General features: G+C 41.1%; 1 long non-coding RNA gene across 2 annotated transcripts; it reads left to right on the top strand.

The window, feature by feature from the left end:
* Nucleotides 1–1,515: 1,515 nt before the first annotated feature.
* LOC121060614 lies at nt 1,516–7,987 on the top strand. 2 transcript variants are annotated; one of them, XR_005814896.1, is made up of 3 exons: nt 1,516–1,889; nt 3,418–3,574; nt 6,768–7,987. It is a non-coding gene; the product is annotated as an uncharacterized LOC121060614 (long non-coding RNA). The 2 variants fall into 2 exon arrangements; XR_005814895.1 differs by having other exon boundaries at nt 6,415–7,987.
* Nucleotides 7,988–12,990: the final 5,003 nt, after the last annotated feature.

Genomic DNA, 12,990 nt, shown 5'->3' with positions numbered 1-12,990 from the left:
ACAGATAAAAATAATTGAGAAGGGGGAAAGTGCTTCATTGTATACATGGGGTAAATGAGATCAGAAATGTGATGGAGGAGAAATATGTGTATATGAAATTAGTGGGAGTCTTGCTATTGTACCTTCCCCAGTCCACTTGAGAATAGACTGAACAGAGTACTTGATGCACAGAAGTGAACAAAAGCCACTACATCACCCTACAGCACCCTGTTACCGATTTCCTACATCCTCTGAAGTCTTCTGACTGACCAACTAGCCCTTGTTTCAGAAAGAACCGATATTGGTGGAAAACAAAAGCATTCATTTTTGTATCCTCCTCAATAACAAGACTTGTGGAATAGGAATCCTTCGAGGGATGGGGGCTCGGAACCTGCTCCACCTATGTTGTAGGACATCCCTTTTCCCTGCATGGAAGGGAAATCCCTTTCAAATCCCCTCATGGCAGACCTCAATGAGATGTCTCAGCAGCCCTCCCACTCCATTTCATGGCGATGTGATCCCAGCTTGCTGGCGGTGCCTCTTTTTGCATCCAAGTAGTTCTGCTGCCAAACAGGCGTAGTAATTAGCGCTCTTCACTGGTCTGTCCCTGGGTGTCTGACACATTTCCCCAGCCCTTTTAGGCTGCTCTCCCTTTGTCTCTTGCCCATTGCACAGCCAAGTGACACGTGTGGCTTGGAGATGGAGAAAAGTCCTGTGGTACATAATGATAATTATGGTAGATTTTCCTTCCTGGGGTGTCAGCCGTCAGCAGGCTGCTCCGATTCAGGTCCTGATTAATAACCCAGCTTTGGAGAGGTCTTGAAACGTGCACGTGATGATTTCAGCCCGTCTATCTCCGGTTAGATCCAGGCTCCTAGGAGGTGTGGGAGGGGCAAATTGTTCCACATTTCTAATAACTTCTGATAACTTCTTCCTTTGCAAAGGCAAAGGGAACTATTTTTCTTCTAGGCTCTTTTCCATCAATAGATATCGATCACTTAACAAAGCTAGTCTTTCAGCTATGGAAGGCCTTTGATTAAAATTTTACTTGGCAGCCTCTTGGATGAGATATTTTATCATCATCATGAACACTAGAGCCCCATAATGTGAAAAAGGAAATGAAATGAGGAGGCAGTAACCTGAAGTAAGAACTGAAAAATTATGTATTAAATGCCAGACACATACTCTTAGATAATACTGTGCCACTTTACATATTGTACAGTCAATTAGATTTTATAGGGATGGATGTAATTACTGCAGAAAAATCTCAGGGGCTAAAAAAAAATAGAAAAAAAAATCTATTTAATCTAAGCATTTTGAATAGCATCTGTGAATCTTACTGTTTTGGTTAAGAGGCTGTAAATTTTTCTGCTGTGTTTTTGTGGCGCATCAAATTCTTTCCACCTTAGAAAGCCGACGTGCATTTTCGACAGCAAACAAACTGTCCCCTAAAAAATCCGTTCTGATATAGCTGAGTTTTCAATCTTTCTCTGTTTTTTGCCAGAAAACTCTGTACCACATGGGGAGATGGCTGATATTAGGGATAAATGCGACTGGAGATGAGTCAGCTGCAGAGGGAGGAGAGGACTGCTCAAGTAACTTGCTGGAGAAAGAGAAAATATCATTTGAGATTCAACGAAAAGGAAGCAAGCACAGCTTTATTTACCTGTAAAGCAGCGGTGGTGGTCAGGGACGACAAAGGAAGAGCCAGGAAGACATTGATTCTGTTGCAAATGATCCATTGTGGGCTAACAATAGCATCTGGGTGGGCAGGTTAACTCTTTCTTAGGTGCTACCCGAAGCTCTTTAGGGCTTGTGCACTGCTACTGAACAGCTAATGCCATGTTGAGCTGAAGAACAAATCTGGTTAAGCATGTTCCTCCGAAAAGACATCTGTTTTTAAATTCATGGTAAATAGTTGCAACCACGGTCATTCCGGGAGGATGAAGAAGGCATACAGACGTTTTGTCATTTCCCTTGGTAATGGGACTGATGTGGGGACCTCCAATATCAAAGCCCTAGAGGCTTGAAAATTACTCAGGAGGAATGTCATCTCTCACAGCAAAACCAAGCTGCTGTGGAGGAGGACATGAAAGCAAGCAGACACATGGCAGAACGCACATAAAGTTATTAATGATCTGTTAATTATTTGGTTTCCTGTGCTGCTGCTTCCAAGAGCTAACATGTCAAGTCAGCAAATTCAAAGGAAACGGAGGTTTGGTTGAACAAAATGTGGGAAGTGCCAGTCTCGTTCTTTTCCAGGCAGGTAAATGCTAATTAGTGTATTCATCTAATTCGTTACACCCACCTCTGCAATGAATGTGCTTGTATCTGACCTAGCTACTTTGGTTGCCTTTATAATATATAGACAGAGATGTAAACACAGACAAAAAGTGAATTTTTTGTCAAGAAATTGAAGATTCTACAGCTTATATTATTTCTCCCACTCCGTGAGAAGATAATTAAGCAAGGACAACAGTTTCCTGACTGAGGGGGGATCTCTTATGACCTCAATTAGAGCATGGGAAAGATTGAAATGTTTTTCTTCTGTTTTAACCTAATTCTCTCACCAGGCCTTTTCTTCAAAGGCCACGGATCAAAAACTTTTTGAATGGTTATTAGATCTTTATCTGAGAGTAAGAAAAATAGCACAACATCTGGAAAGGTTAATGCTGATTGACAAATCCTTCTTTTAAAAGGCAAAGGTATATCTCTGTGACCTAGAGCTGCCAGCGGTAAAGGAATTGTGCAGTCTGAGGAAGGATGGCGCAGGACACACAAACAACCTTGTGGAAGTGGGGTCCTGGGAGAGATCCCCCAGGAAAGGAGAGCAGTGATACTAAGGGGAGGAGAAGTTCACAAGTCCCTGTTCTCACAAACCCTGTAATGAGAGGATTTGAGGTTTCGTGGCTGTTGAAACTGAATTTGTTCTTCAAAGCCTATATGTATGCCCTTACACTGCACCTGCTACACGACAGAAATAGGTAAATGGCAACACATTTACTGATCCCTCTAAATGTATAAATAGTAGTGTTCGCATTATATAGGCAAGAAAGTGCCTAGTGGCATATCTTCTTCCTCTGTGTCTTGAAATGTTACAAGGTCCAGATTTCACTATGGCTGGAAAAATACAGCTTCAAAGACCACCATTACATAATGTGCTGCAGTGTAGGTTTTCTATTGGAATGAAAGGCTTTTGTGGCACAGTATCGAAGGGCTGAACTCAGATTTTCTGCTTGTTTGGTTGTGGCTGGCTGGAATATATTCTCTATGACTTTTCTCATCTGGTCACCATTTGCAATCAGTTACGGTAAATGACAATTCTGCTTGCTTGGCAGTACTAACAGCTAATAAATTTAAGGAAAGCTATTTGATACAAACAAATCAATGCTCATTGATTTTAGTTTTTCACCTTGAGTCTTTTGTCTGTCATTTCAGTGCATTAATGAGTTCATTAATAGTTCTAGAGAAGACTAGAAGGTATGGCCACTCAACTTCATCCATCAGTCGTACACCTGCTGCTGTCAACACAAAATGGTACTACACCACCAGAATGGGATATGAAACTATTACTATAATGGAGACAGCAGTGTAGGTCAGTCTTCTATTATTCATAGTAAACTATATTTAGAGCTTAATAGCTCTACTCTGCATTGACTCATGGGTACATGGCATACATATTAATAAGTTACATTCCACTAACAACAAAAGCGTGATGTTGTATTTCAGGCATCTGCGTCTTTGTAAGTATTTCTGGTTGATGTGTCACCGTTAGGTGTTATCAATGTATACCAGCCTATCGAGTCATGACTCACCAGTCTTATCTTGGAAGACTGTATCATACACACTTAGCCAACCCCAAGATATTTACTGTTGTGTTCTAAAGCAAGAATGGTCACATAGCCTTGATGTTGTTTGTGGTAACAGAAACCCTCCTTTATTATTTTGGCTGAGTAGACTTTATGTTTAGGCATAACTTCGTGCTTTTGCACACTAAGTCACCACATCTTTGTTGCTACTCCCAAATTCCAGTAGACCTCAGTGAAGAACCTCAAGCTGCCAAGCAAGAAGGAAGATGATAGATAGCAAGAACAATAGGCAGACAAGTAATAAAAATTCAGCTTCTTATAGCTAGATCCCAAAGATGATCATTTGTATTCAGCCTTAAGATGTAGCAGATTGAAATACATTTAGTCGGTGATACTTTTCCCTTTGTTGCCTTATCAGTTTGGATACAAAGATATTACTATTGGATGGTTACTCAAAACCTGATCTGTTCTCTCTCTGAGCTTTAATAATTAAACCTGTTCAATGAAATGAATTCATTGCAGTGCTAAGACAATGTGGTTTCAAAACCACCAGCTTTTATGTTGATTAAAATATTTCCCTAGGCTGTGATAAGCAGCCAACAGCTGGCTTAGAGTTTCTTGGTAGGTAGGATTGCTGTGTCTAATTCTCATATCTGCTGGAAAAAAAAAAAAAACACAACATTGTTATAAAGGAAGAGGTCAAAGGATGCACAAGCCAAAGTGCACGATTTAATTCTACCTTTAGGTGAGTTTTAAGTGTAGTTGTGTCTACCAAATGGCTGTAGTTAAGGGGTGGATATTTCTGAAGCCCAAAGTACCCGCTCGTGGCAAAATCACTCTCATTGAGTTTCAAAGACAGGTGGATGAAGAGAGGCTGACAGAATTATATCCCCAAAAGGTTAAGCCTGTCAGAAACCAGCCTGAAATGCACTGCATTAACCTTGCCCTTTACTGAAGTAAGTATTTATTGGCTACATGAACTAAACCAGAGCAGAAGCCTTCGTGTTGGTTGCAAGGAGCTCCCAGATTCGTGCAAAAGGTTGTGGGAGAAGCAACAAATCCAGAAGCCCAAACTGCCCAAACTTTCATTTGTTTCTCTCCCCATTTCGATTCAAAGCTTACGATGTCTTCATGATAGCACAGCTACAAATAAGTTGGCTGTTCATCCACCGTGAAATGATTTTTTAAATTTGTATCCATTATCTGAATAGGAAGAGGCACTGCTTCTCTTGTTTATTGTGCTAGCAAAAGAGCTTCCAGTAACACAGAGATTATTTTCGGGATAACTTTTCAGGATAGCTGACTGTCTTCTTGTTTTGTTAACTCTGTTGAACTAGTTTGCATCACCAGAGCCAACTTCTTTGGAAAGTTTGTTGGCCTCATCTTCTTTAAACTAATTAGTTGGATGTAACGTCCTTGCCTGAAGCATCAGATAAAAGGGTATAGATTTTGTTAATGGCTGTCATTCAATTTGATTCTCTCTCTGGCAAGAAAACCTGAAATACTATACTATACCAACTACTATTTTCTTTTGCACATTCCAAACTTTGCTTCACTATTTCATGAGACAGCAGGTGACACAGTTCCCTTCAGGCACATCCACACTGAAGTCAAAACTGGCAGATGCTTGATGTTGTACCGTGCAGAGGTGTGTCTGCTGTGGGATGGAGCCTGAACTTCGGTGCCATGCCAAAGCCGTTCCCCTAGCAAAAATGAGCTTTTGCTTAGCTTATCCAGGTAGTTCCAATCTATACCTGTGATGGAGACAGCTCTGTTACAGACTACTGCTCATGGAAAGTATTTAGAAAGCTTTTAGCTCCTGCCATAGCCTCTTTGCAATACCTGTGTGTGAATTTCCAGTCCTTATTATAAATCTGGCATTTTAATACTTGAATATGTTACAAGCTTAGTTTTTGGGAGAAAAATGCTTTGCCAAATAATATTGTTAGTTAAATAAAAATGTTTTGAAATGCCAACAATACCATTCTCTATTATGCAGCGCTGCATTATTTCTTTGTAACTGAGTAAGGATAGCTGAAAGCAGATGTAAATTGTTCAGCCTAATGCAATTATTTGCATTCAGTGAAAGGTTGAAAGTAAAGATCATAAAGTGAACATTTAAATCCTTTCAAATTTAATCATATAAGAAGTCTTTAGCAAACGATTTGACCTTTAACAAAAGTTTTTCAATATTTATGAAAAACTGTAATGATATTCTTTCCCACTTAATTGCTGCTTGCACAGAGATAAGCTTTTGTTCTATTCACGGTGCTTAGGATTCCATTTGAATAACCGTCCTCCATTGGGGTGTATTTGTGGATTTCTTTGAAGTCAAAGCAAATCAGGGAGGCAACTGTAGCTAATTCTACACTAGTGGTCATGTTAAATTGTAAACAGAAAAACCTTCTTGTACCAGTGATTTACTTAATGGCAAGCTATACATGCTCTCCCTCATACACAATGTAAATAAAAATAACAAAATTTGATCTGATTTACTGAAGAACGTTGATCTAAAATGTACATTTTAGTCTCATTTAAGAATAGCAATAATGCATGCCTCGATTATGCAATGAATTCCACTTACAGCCACGAGAACGAGTACACACATCAGTGTTGATTTTTACAGACCAGTAAACACTGCCAGAAGCTGCAAGCAGAAGAGGGGATATTCAGCCATTAATAACCAAAATGATAGAGGCTGATGGAAGAGCTGTAAATCTGCCTGAAGATGGGGAAATCACTCAGGAGCTCGTGTACAATCCCAGGCCTTCTGCAGCAAGGAAGCAACGCATTCAACTTCACCCCCGGTGCCACGTTTTAATTTCTGCAGCACATTGTTCCTCAAGATCCTCTGGAGTACTTTGGAACCTCCCGGCTCCTGTGATTATATGAGAAGATGCTAAAGCCCAGATGGAGCTGTTCATTTATTTTGCTGCTGCTAACAATGAGAGGTACAATGCTTGCCGATTTTATTTATAGAATGAGCTTTTGCGATGATTCGCCTGGGACCAGCAGATGCCTCCAACCACTGTGTGAAGCACTGAATGCCCACGGCTCTCCAGGGTCACTCAATATTGATCAGCTAACGCCGTGCTGTGAACAGCTGGTTGGGCTAGATTAGAAGTGTGACCTGGGAGGGCTGGAGTCTAATAAACTAGCGGAGCCACAAGCTGCAGAGACCAAATGATTCGTGTCCTCTGAGCATTCACTGAACAAATACTGTCACCCTAAGAGCACGCAGAACCAACAAAGAGGTTTTCTTTGGAGGCAAAGAGACATCTGCTGTAATTAGGGTGGGACACAGATGGGACATATTGTATCCAGGTTAACTGTCCCTTATTGCAATATGTCGCTCACTTTAAATCTAGGTAAGCTGTCTTGCGGCGCTAAATATTCAAAGTCTAACAGGAGCAAGGGCTGAAGTCTCATACAAAGCCTGCTGCCTTATTTTGCTGTCTTCATAGGAGATGCATGGTCCCTCAAGCACGCAGTCCTAAAATAAGCAGTGCTCACCCTTGTGATGTGTGGCCGGAGGAGCTTTGCTCATCTTGTGGTGCAAGTTTAAGTACAGAAAGACATCTTGTGGACAGAGAGCCAGTCAGTCTTTATAGAAGAACTGTGACCAGTGGAGATTCTCAATATGGCAATACACCATTATTTGAGGTGCACTCCCTCTGCAGTTGATGTTTTACACACAAATGATAAGGACTCCTTGCTCAGAAGAGACTGCAACCTAGAAGAGACGAGACGGAAGAAGAGAGTTGTTAACCCAGATTCCCATTACATTGCCCAGTCCTTTGGGCAATCCACAGTTGTAGAAACTACATCCTCTTTTTTTTTTTTTTCCATACGTTGTTAGCAGTATCTGTAAACGTGAGGAAAATCATCGATGTAACTCACTTCATCTCCATCTGTATCTCTATACATCTCTTTAAGAAGACATGCAGGTTAACTACTCCATCCTATGGCGTATGCAATATTTCTTCCCTTCTACAAATTATTTGGCAAATGTAAAAGGAAATATATGACAAGATGCTTTAGCATCTTCTCTGAGACATTGTAAAACTCATCCTATTCTAGAGAGATATAGGAAACCCATTTCAAGAACAATAACGGAACCGAATAATTCAGTTTATTCCTGTTGATCTTTGTGAGCTAGAGTGTCTAGAAAAATGCACTGCCTCATACATTAAGCTAATAGGGAAATTTTTCTTGTTATTTAGAAGAAATTGTCAACTAAATGAATATGAAGGCTTGAGAAACTCATCAGAAGCCTCAAAAATAGTTGGTTTTCTCAGTTCATTCATCTACCTCTGTATTTTGGCATGACTCTATTAGATTTGTCACCGTTTTAAGAGTCATAGTTAAATGGAGGAGGACTGAATTTGGAAATTGAATCATTTATCTCCAGAATTAAGCTAAACAATGTTGAGAAATTCTTCAAGTTGCAGAGGGGAAAAAAGATGGAAGCTCTTTTCTCTACAAGAAATGCAAACTTTACAGACAGTAAGAGACAGCTGGCAGTAATCTATTCCAACAGTGTTTGAGGAGGCATATGTTTATGGCAAAGTAATTTCAAGGCATCGCAGAAGATAATAGGAGCTATTTTAGTCTCTAGTACTTCACAATCTCCATCACCCCAGGAACCATTAATATATCTAAGTTGTAAACTGTTCTCCAAGTTCCTCTCACTGTTTCTCTCAAATCCATGAGCAGAATGACTTTGAATGGACTCGAGTTAAGAGTTTACTGTTGGGGATTGTACGAGACAAAAGAACTGATTGTCTTTACTTGGAAGAGCAGAAGACAGGTATTGAAGAGACGTTTGTGTTACACCAAAGCCTTTTTAGTATGAAGAGGTTTAAATAAACATAAATGCACTTTAGGGTTCTTTAATGCTGCCAGCATGAGAACCAGGCCCTCTTATTGTATGATGGCTTAAAAGGTTTTAATATAAGAAGTGGAGAAGCTGCACAGAGAGACAGAGTACACTCGAACAGATAGAAAAGGAAGTTATTTTTCTCCCCTCCTACTTCAAACAAAGGTCAGTCATCCAGTCCTCTCCAATTTTCCATTTTGCTCTGCTTTAGACTTCTCTAGCCACCTCCACCCCCTCGCTAGGCAGGCCTGATTTGCTTTTTTTGCATCTGACCTGAAACATGCCAAAGCTAACAAACATCCTTTCCCATTGACTTCAGCAACTGCTATGTGACGTCCTTAAAATACAGTTCTGATCTCCGTCCTGCTGCGTTCGCATCAATACAAGTTCATTCACTGCAGAGGGGTTCTGGTAATTATGCTGTTGGAGAACAAGAACTAAATCAAGGCATTGGTGACAAATGATGAAACTGAAAAAATAAACTTTGGTGTCAAAGATCGCCTCAGCTGGGGGTTGCGCAAATATTCTCACAAAAATCAAAGCATAAAGGGAACAAGGAAAATAAACTATCCAGCAGTTGTCCCAGCACTTTCAGGCCCTGGTTCCTGTGATCCCATGAACAACAGCGAACTGAGGATATTCGCTAGCATCTTTTTGAACGATTTAACCACGTTCAGCTGTGATTCCCACTGGCGTGTGATATCTCATGTGGAGAAAATCTACTCTATCACCAACAGGTATTTTATTTTACTTTGCTGACCTCGGTGCAGCAGTGTGAAGGCATTTCTTATCTGCAGAAATTCCCAGGAGAAGTTAGGGACACAAACAGCGGGAGGCTGAGCAGCAGCAGGGGCAGGGGAGCAGCGTGCTCTTCCCATGTCCTGTTGGTGGTTCTGATGACAAGTCTTTGGCATCGTAGGATGGTCGATGAAGCCAAGAGACCATGGGCAAACTTCACTTGTTTCTATTTTTGTGGATGTAGGGTTTTTTAACAATTTCTTGCTCCCTTTTCTGATAGCGCAAAGCTGCGGCACCTTTGTATTTGGATCTTTCCTTGTTGGCTTTCCGGAAGAGTTCATTGCTCAGACCTAAGTTCTTATAAGGCTATGGGCTGCCGTTATTTACCATAAAATGAGCAAAAGTATACCTAATACCCCCACTCCCCTGGCTGTTTTGGCATCAAGGGAGCTGTAGATTAATTTTGAGTCCTGTTGGCTGCTTGACAGTAAAATCCTCAAGAATTAACTTCTTCAATAAATGGGAAAATAATTCAGTACGATCTAGGAATGCCTTGGCATTGCAATATAAGATTTAATAGTAATTCCTTGCACTTTCTGTTCTCCGGATGAGAGATGCTTTATAAATATAAGGGGACATTTATTTCAGAGGAGCTCAGCTTGATGGGTGCAAAGCATGTCTAAGACCGGAGGACTCTGGGTGAATGTTTCTGTTCCTTCTGGGGCAAGTACAGTTTCAGAGATTTCCCTGTTGCCAGTTCCACATTATTCCCATTTTGATAATGCTCCTTCTGTTAGGTTGATTCACCTGATTGTACAGCCACACTGTAAAACTGAGTTTGCAAACAGCTGTTTTTTTTTTTTGTTGTTGTTTCAAAGGTGGAGGCTATGCTGGGCTAGAGACAGAGAGTGGAAGCCAGATCTCCCTCCAAAGGAAGAGCAGCATATAAAAGCAGCCAAGGGGGTAAGAGGTTGCATGATATGCCAGAAATCTATTTGACATTTAGATGCTTAACTGATAAAGCGAGGTGGAGGCTTTTAAAGATACAGCTTAGCATCTCAGGAATTTGAAGAGCACCTTGGCATATGAGGTGCCTAAATTCGCATTGAACCTCATCTCGAGGCATTAAGCAGCTGCCAGCCCCTCTCTTTTGTAAATACGCCCTCCAAAGGCTCCAAACGTATCCCCTATTTTATTTCCTTCAGGTTTACATGTTTTTTTCCTGCATGTACCTACCACATTTATCTCGGTCTGACGCAGCTGGGTGTGCCTTGCCGTTGCAAGGCCCGTGGTGTGAGCAACATGAATGCTAAAGAAAATGAATTAATTACCAGCAACTGACAGAGAAAAATGCCAGTCTGCTGGATGGCACTGGTGGTAGCTTTTATTTGCTTTCCAAACATATTTGCACAAAAGCGCTTTGCCAAGAAAGACAGTAAAAAGGCAAAAGAGGGAGAGAGAGTGTTAAATATAGAATGTATTTCTGCATTGTGCTAATAACATCATGAGGACGTGGGCCATCCAGGCAACAGCACCAGTCCGTGACGATCTCTGAGCTGAAGCATGTGATATGGACAGCACAGTCTTAAAGCAGTGGCTACAGCAAAAGGTTTGTGACCAGCAGGTCGACAGGGTTGACATGTTCAAGGAATGCCTTATGAATATATGATTTCACAACAGCTACGTTCCTAAAAATCAAAGCCTGCATGTGCTCATTTGAAAGGGGATGTCGGCTGCATAGACTCCCTTGTTCCCCCAGCACCTTGCTCACTGCTCAGGGTGTGTAGCTTTTCCTTGTTATGCAGCTGCACAGAAGGCAGAGCAGGGCAATGAAATGATTTGTCCCTGTTATGGATGCAGAGGACTGAGAAGGGTGCCCCAAAGACATGCTAAAGCTACACGTCTGTTTGCCTATGCAGAACTTCTTCCCTGTGATAGATTTCTGTGTTCAATTCCAGCTGGTTTGAGCACTGGGGCCCTTGAATCCTTCGGGAGTTGTGAACAGAAGGCACCTGACAACTGCATTAATACTTATGCTGGAAGAGGTCTGCTAGTCTTTTAATACATGTAATGTTTCCTGTGTCTGCATGCGGCAGGTTTTTTGTAGCAGAGATTTAACCCTGGATTTTTTATTTAAAGACCCAGGCTTTATGTCCACAGTAAAAGATTGAGCTGTTGGTTTATACCCCCTCAGAGATGTCAGGCACTAGAGGGAGACAGAATCATGCTCTGGAAGTACAGACTGCTGCTTCCAGCGCTGCCAGCGCTCACCCCTAGCTGTTATTAGCAGTAGATTGTGAAAAATGTTCACATTATTACATTAACAAAACAGTTTCGTTGACAGTGATTGAGCCAATCTGTTCAGCCCTGACAGTGAGAAATCTCTTCTCTGCCTGCAAGAGCAATTTGTGTAATTATACATGTGTCAATGAAATGAGGTAAGGAATAAATCAGTGTCAGGGCACTAAACCACAGCCCATTTCTTCCATGAACCTAACTGAAGTCTCATCTTGTATCTACATCCTTTACATTTATTCAGCTTGGTATCTTTTAGCCCTCAAATCTCCTGCCTTGTCCATAGAGGGTTAACATTCTTGTTTTTTTTTTCCCCTCCAAAAAGCAATTTTCCCTCAGTTACAGAAAAATAATCACCTCCCCCTGCTCCAGTCAGAATATTATTGTCCGATGCAACATTGCCAGGCTATAGGACAGCAGCAGGATGGAGAGCTGAGAACTGTTGCACCCTTAATCCCCTTTGACCAAGGCAGGTTAAAAGCAGCAGGGGTAGCTGTCAGACGCTTGTATGCTCATATATCCCGTAAGCCTTATTTCTGCAGACAAAGAGCTAGTGGGCTCCAGACAGTTATTATTCTTATATTTAAGTAGTGTGCAAGGTTTAATGTTCTTGGAACAAGCCAATCCTGGAAGATGCAGGCTTATGGAGACTGCATCTTGGGGACACCTCTGTAAATAGCCATGTTCTCCTCCTCACCTTCCTTTAGGTGTCTGTGTCATACCGATAGTGAGTATTGCCAGGACTGAAAAGCCCTTTTAATTACAAACTCTTAGCCAGGACTGGTATGTCTTTCTTAAAAGATCTAGCAATGGACCCTGATTTAATTTGGTGTCTCTGGTTTATCCTGTACGGAGAATAATTGTAAAACTGCCATAACAATTGCAATAGTAATGCTCCAATTACTGTACAGCTCTAAACAATCATCACCGCAGGGTTTTAGAAGCAGCTCTGGTACAGACCGTAATTGTTTTTAAGAAATAGCGTTTGATTCTATGATATGATAGTCAATGGAAGGCTTCCCGGCTATTTTCATGAGGTCTGATCAAGTCTTTTTCCGATACCATTTGAGCACCACTTTAAAAAATATATTGAACAAATGCTGCAATTTACACCTTGTGCTTAATTCCCGTGGAGTGCAGGGTTTCACGCCTAACTTGCCTGCAATAAAAAACAGTGGGATCCTCTCACACCTCACCAAAAATCAGGTATTTCTTTCAGAATGATTTTGCACAGCAGAATGTTTTATTTTTAAAGGTTTCTCTAGGTAAGGTAGATGGGTATCTTGTGAA

Source organism: Cygnus olor, chromosome 27 (assembly GCF_009769625.2).
Source record: "Cygnus olor isolate bCygOlo1 chromosome 27, bCygOlo1.pri.v2, whole genome shotgun sequence".
NCBI classification, from domain to species: domain Eukaryota; kingdom Metazoa; phylum Chordata; class Aves; order Anseriformes; family Anatidae; genus Cygnus; species Cygnus olor.
The sequence above is the reverse complement of the archived record's forward strand: the minus strand, read 5'-3'. Positions and strand labels throughout refer to the sequence as shown.